Genomic DNA, 6,131 nt, shown 5'->3' with positions numbered 1-6,131 from the left:
GTTATTGAGAACTATTTATGACGTCAGAAAAACACGTAGGTTCAAGAAGTCTTGATAGAAATGAATAAAAACCCTATAACCCGAGCGCTTTCGAAAGGTTGACCTTTATTCTTCAGGGGTAAACTGGGATCCCACCTTTTGAAAGCGCTCGGGTTATAGGGTTTTTATTCATTTCTATCAAGACTTCTTGAACCTACGTGTTTTTCTGACGTCATAAATAGTTCTCAATAACATATTGTGAAAATGACCGAAGTGTTTTCTTGCTATAATAATTACAATTATAAAGGGAATATTAGATCAATTAACAACACTCAGATACTTCTCAAAATAACGAATTTTCAGAGTAGAAATAAATCACCATTTAATCACCTTGTCCAGATAAAGCGAGTAAACATACAACAGAATCTGTATAGTGTTTAAGTAAATCTACCTTTAACACCACCGCCTCCAAGTATAGAAAATAGACATATGGGATATTTCTAGCGTCTAAGCCGAAGAGAAAACAGTTAGTTGTACGCTATCTATGCATTTCTTACCAGGTATTTCATCTTAAGCTTTGTCTTCGATTCTCGGATCTGAGATTGGAGTGTGACCGCCAGTACACTTTAGCTTCTTATATACTCCGTTTCATACAGTATAAATAAAAATTTCAATAATAAATTTCCCATAAATCACGTTCTTGCGATGACAGTGCAGGCACGGGAAGGTCATTATTAGTTTTTGATACACGCCTTTGTCTACTGAAAACTGTCTTGGAGAAACTTTACTTAAGTATATCATTACACGTAATTCCAAATTTTAGAATTGGAAGGAAAACAAAATTACAGTTTTTATTTCTTTATTTCGAGGTTAAAGATCTGATAACTTGTATGGCCCAATTTTGATAAGAAATGCTAGAAAATATGTTAAACTGAGTGAAACATTGTTGAATCTTAGCCAGATACATTTTTTTTTGTCGGGGGAGAGATAAGGTTAAATATATTGTATAGTGCTCTGATATCTTGCACGCTTTCCTTTTGTACTATATTCCATACATATTGGTTTATAGCAGCACGCAGCCTTGAGAACCACTTCAAACTAACATTCCATAAGTGTAGGAGTTAGAAAGCGTATAGGAACAAGTTTTTAGCATAGTATTACCAAGTTACGAGGGTCTCTAACTTTCGCTTTTTTCGGGCAACCCAAAACAATATTATAATGATAAAAATTTACATTAAGTACATAAATTAGCTAAGACATTTCTACCATATCTCGTCTAGATCTGCTATGTTGAACAACTGTTATTTCTTGATAACATTTCATTTCGGAAACCACAACATATAAACGTGATTGAACTTTTGTCAAAATAAAAGAAAATGGTACATAGTGTCTACTTAGTGTTTCGGTACCTGCATTCACCCTCTTCCAAACAGTTGAGTTCCTGGTCGATTTTACTCGCCTGAAAACGGTGCGGATCTCCGTACAGAGAAAGGTTTAATTAAGGAAGTTAATGTTAATGGCCACATTAACCAGCAACATAGCATGTCCTATACTTTCTTTCATAATGCGCGTAGCAACAGATTACACTGACACAAATAGACACCATATGTGCAATTAGGATAAACGATCAGGTCAGAAATCCCTAAACGTCCATAATTTTAGATTCCTAACCAGAAGAATGTTAAGTAGTAGCACTCGCCGCCACAAGGGCTTTGTTTGGCTCTTTGAACTGGGTAACAGAATTGACTGTCACATTTATAATGTGTTCTCTGCCACCACATCTCGATCCCCGGACCCTCTATCCACAACCTGACACATTAACCACGAGGTTATAATTTTGCTCTCACACAGATTCTTAAAGTAGTCAGTTTTCTTTTCTAATACAATTCATGTGTAATTTAATTTTCTGTTAAAACACTGAAAATAGTGTTCATTGCATGTATAATGTATATAATTAAAAAAACACTTAAATAATTACCAACATCAAATCATTAAAACGGAACGTTGCTATTTAGTTTAGATTTGGGTTGTTACATTTTGGGATGACAGCATCTTTTAACACGTCCCTCAAAAGCCAAGGGGTATCTTTACGCTAAAATTTGTTGAAAAGTAAATTTAAGTTCAATCTGGAAACTCCCAAAGCAGGAGAGGTTTGGACGCATCTTTTCGAGACAAATTTTCGTTTGTTAACTAATAAATTTTTAAGTGAATTACAGCATCCTCAAGTCTCTATACTAGCTAGTACTAAGATCTACCTACTGGGAGTAAATTCAGTATATATCAATAAAGCCACATTCCAAGCATCATTAATTAAGCAACTTCCAACCTTTTATGCTTCTGCTATCACCTTTTTATGTTTAGCTTTCAATTGAGATACGAACGATTTCACCTGCGATTCAGTAGGGAAGGTCGAAACATTACGATAGTCATCAGTAGGATGAGCAGACAGGAACACTTTGAAAGCAGCTACAGGCATAATATCGTACTTGGTTTGCTGCACAATATCTACCAAGGTGGTTCTAAACGATTTTTGAATACCTCTGTGTATCATATGGAAACTTCCATGCTTCTTGTGCTTGGCCGTTAAACTCGTGATGCGCTGACAGACTTCAGTCACCTTACCACTCCAAATCACTTTTCGCAGCCCCAACGCTAAAAGAGTGCGGGATATGACTTCTTTTTAGCCAATAAAAATATCCAAAAAGATTTTAGTTCAAATTAAGAAAAACCGAATTGGATAGTTTTTATTTTCAACAAAAATATCCCCCACTGGCTTGTGAGGGGTCTGTTAAAAACAATTGGGTTTTATCATAATATTGCCTGATTTTGAACCACTACAATTTAGTATGTCTGTCTGTTTTTCCAATTAAGTAAGGCGTTACGATGTTACATTTAAAATGGTTGTGCTTTATCATTTTGTATTATTACAATTTAGTATAACTGGATGTTATTATTGTTATTAAGTATGACTGAGTATTATTATCATTAAATATGATTAGTTGTTATCAAAATCGAAAAGTATTTTATGTTATTACTGTTGAGCATGATTTTGTGATGTTAGCATTTAGTATGACTTTGTGTTACTGCCATTTATTTTCATCACAACCTGTGTTATCCAAAGTGCGTGTGACCATATGTTTGACGAACTTACAAGATCGACTGGTTTAACTCTAAGCTAAATTACTCTTTCATGTAACAATTATAATTTTAGTAACCAGCTTGCATCTTTCCTTCTTTTATATACGTTTTGTGTATATATGGTTTGTTAAAATAATTATTTCCCTGATTTAGGATTAAAAAGAAATTTCAAAACGCTACCGGTCTAAAGGAATATAATCAATCGTCACATTGTACAAAATACTCTGAATCCCGATTTCTTACAGGCATCATTTAAATCTTGAGTCATATTGTAGAAATGATATAAAGGAGTTAAACTAATCAATATTTGCTGCGTATTCCAACCATTCTTAAACAGCTAAAACTCATGGTTTAAGAAAAATATTTACTACTATCATATACTGTTGAGGTCATAGCTTGTAATATAACTGAGAGAGTGACTTGTAATGTTTGTGAAAGGCGGTACTGTCCGTTTAATTTTTCAGAACAGAAATTAAACTGCTCTTAATGAACCCTGTTTCATATCTTGTTTAAGTCACACCTTCAAAACTTTATATATAAGTGTAGAATAAACAGATGTCAAGTATCACAACTATAATTTCTAACACCTTAAACTACGGGAGAAATTAAATTGCGCAAGGTCAACATTTTAGGAGCACATTATCAGCAGTATAAAAATAAATTACAGTTTTGTATAGAAAATACTTACTATACATTTTTTTTTATAAATCATTAAAAAGTCTTATGCATTAAAATAAATTTCACTTTACCTACGACGATATACAATGTTCAAACTAAAAACTTCTTAAAGCAAAAGGAAGATCAATATTTTAACTATCTGGTCAATGTATATACATATTTTTTGTTTCAAAATTACTCTCACTCAATCCCACCAATGCATGAACTAACCAACTTAATTTTATATATTACTATAATCTGCCGAAACATTAACTAACCAACTGAATCCTACAGGATAGGTTACTTAATTCACCAAAGTATTAACTAACCACGTTCATCCTATAAGCTACTAGAGATAGCAGGCTGCTCTGTTTTGTTCCTGTAACCAACTGAATCCTATAGGATAGGTTACTTAATTCACCAAAGTATTAACTAACCACTTTCATCCTATAAGCTACTAGAGATAGCAGGCTGCTCTGTTTTGTTCCTGTAACCAACTGAATCCTACAGGATAGGTTACTTAATTCACCAAAGTATTAACTAACCACTTTCATCCTATAAGCTACTAGAGATAGCAGGCTGCTCTGTTTTGTTCCTGTAACCAACTGAATCCTACAGGATAGGTTACTTAATTCACCAAAGTATTAACTAACCACTTTCATCCTATAAGCTACTAGAGATAGCAGGCTGCTCTGTTTTGTTCCTGTTTGTACTTTCGAACTATCTAATAACGTGTTGTCAAACGCGCTAGATAGTTTATTATAAAATGGGTAACATTATACACTGCATATAGTTTTAGTTGGACTATCACCGCGTTTTTTTAGTTGTTGTTTTTTAATGTACAAGCTTTCGGTTCAATTACCTAAGCCTTCTACGTCTCGCACCTGTAAAAGGCTTAGGTAATTGAGCCGAAAGCTTGTACATGAAAAAAACTAAGAAAACGTGGTGATAGTCCAAATAAATTACTTAATACACATATAAGTACTCACTTTAAAAGTATGAAAAGTTACTTAATAATTAAGATTGTAAAGATATCCTACTATAAAAATGATTCATTATGTGTGTGTGTGTGTGTGTCAGCATTCATCACCCAGAGTTAGCTGGCTTGATTACCGTAATTTTTGGCACGGTAATTGGAAATTATCCGATGGTGCACAGGGTCTACTTTGTTTTAGGATTTTTGCCTGAGAAGGGGGATTAAAAAAAGACTATGAAATAAGGAACATTTCCACATTTTTTACACTTTTTGGTTTAAATTAGAAGACACAACTATTTAATCAGTTAAATCTGTCAGTTATTATATTCTACAAAACAAAGCATTTAGTTAGCATCTAATGTGGTCATTAAAGATTTAATAACAAAAGAAATAACAATGTGGAACATTATCCAACATTGTTCTTCATACAAGTTTTTGCTTCCTGAGCGGGTACCCTCAGTAGTATACTTTAACATTTTTCATAAGTTTGGAGTTTCGGTACTTTTTTAAACAGAGTACTTAGTAAAGGTAGATTGTTCATCGTTTCAACTTTATTTCCTTCTTCACTGAATTATGCTTATCTCGATAACAACAGAATTTTGTCAGAATGATCGTTTTAAAATAAATGAATTATTGTACACACTACATAAAGAAAACGTTTTCACAAGTCTTATTATGCACGGTGATAGTTTACAAATTAGATTTAGAAGATGATATGGACAGTGCTTTGTTTTGTTAGTTTCAAATTTTACTTAAGTCAGGTTATGTTCAAACCTCTTGGTCTTTAAAATGCAATCTTCATATGTTTAATGTTCTAGTTCACTCCTATCAACCTAACTTAACTTTCCTTCCAAGGCTACTTAATTTACTTGCATGCTCTTTCTAGTGTCAGAAACGGGAGCTAGTGTTACGTGGCTTGCGTCCCGTTACTGCCAAAAAACATCACGCTTTGCAATTTTCATGCCGTGGTTGTGTTATAAGAGTGATAGTCAAATCCCATTATTCGGTCTGACAAGAGTAGTCGAAGATTTGTCGGTTGGTGATGTTTACTAGTTGCTTTCCTTTTAGTTACCACTGGCTGACGGCTAACGTATATAACCCTCGATTAGCTTTGCGCGAAATTCAACAAATAAACCAACTAAAAAATATGTCACTTTAAACAATTAATTTGTGGATAGTTCAATAACATTACGAATTATAAAATCCAAATCTACCAAGCAGAAATTATCCATAGAAATATATATATATATGTTATATATAAATGACGCAATTCTCCATAGAAATATATATGTTATATATATAAATGACGCAATTATCCATAGAAATATATATGTTATATATATAAATGACGCAATTATCCATAGAAATATATATGTTATAT

General features: G+C 33.1%; 1 long non-coding RNA gene across 1 annotated transcript in view; it reads right to left on the bottom strand.

Moving 5' to 3' along the window:
• Nucleotides 1-588, bottom strand: part of LOC106461732 — a 2,097-nt gene extending 1,509 nt beyond the window's left edge. Inside the window, exon 1 of the long non-coding RNA XR_001290942.2 lies at nt 537-588. This is a non-coding gene — a long non-coding RNA (uncharacterized LOC106461732). The remainder of the gene's footprint in view (nt 1-536) is intronic.
• Between the last annotated feature and the right edge of the window lie 5,543 nt (nt 589-6,131).

This window comes from Limulus polyphemus, unplaced genomic scaffold (genome assembly GCF_000517525.1).
Source record: "Limulus polyphemus unplaced genomic scaffold, Limulus_polyphemus-2.1.2 Scaffold1020, whole genome shotgun sequence".
NCBI classification, from domain to species: domain Eukaryota; kingdom Metazoa; phylum Arthropoda; class Merostomata; order Xiphosura; family Limulidae; genus Limulus; species Limulus polyphemus.
The sequence above is the reverse complement of the archived record's forward strand: the minus strand, read 5'-3'. Positions and strand labels throughout refer to the sequence as shown.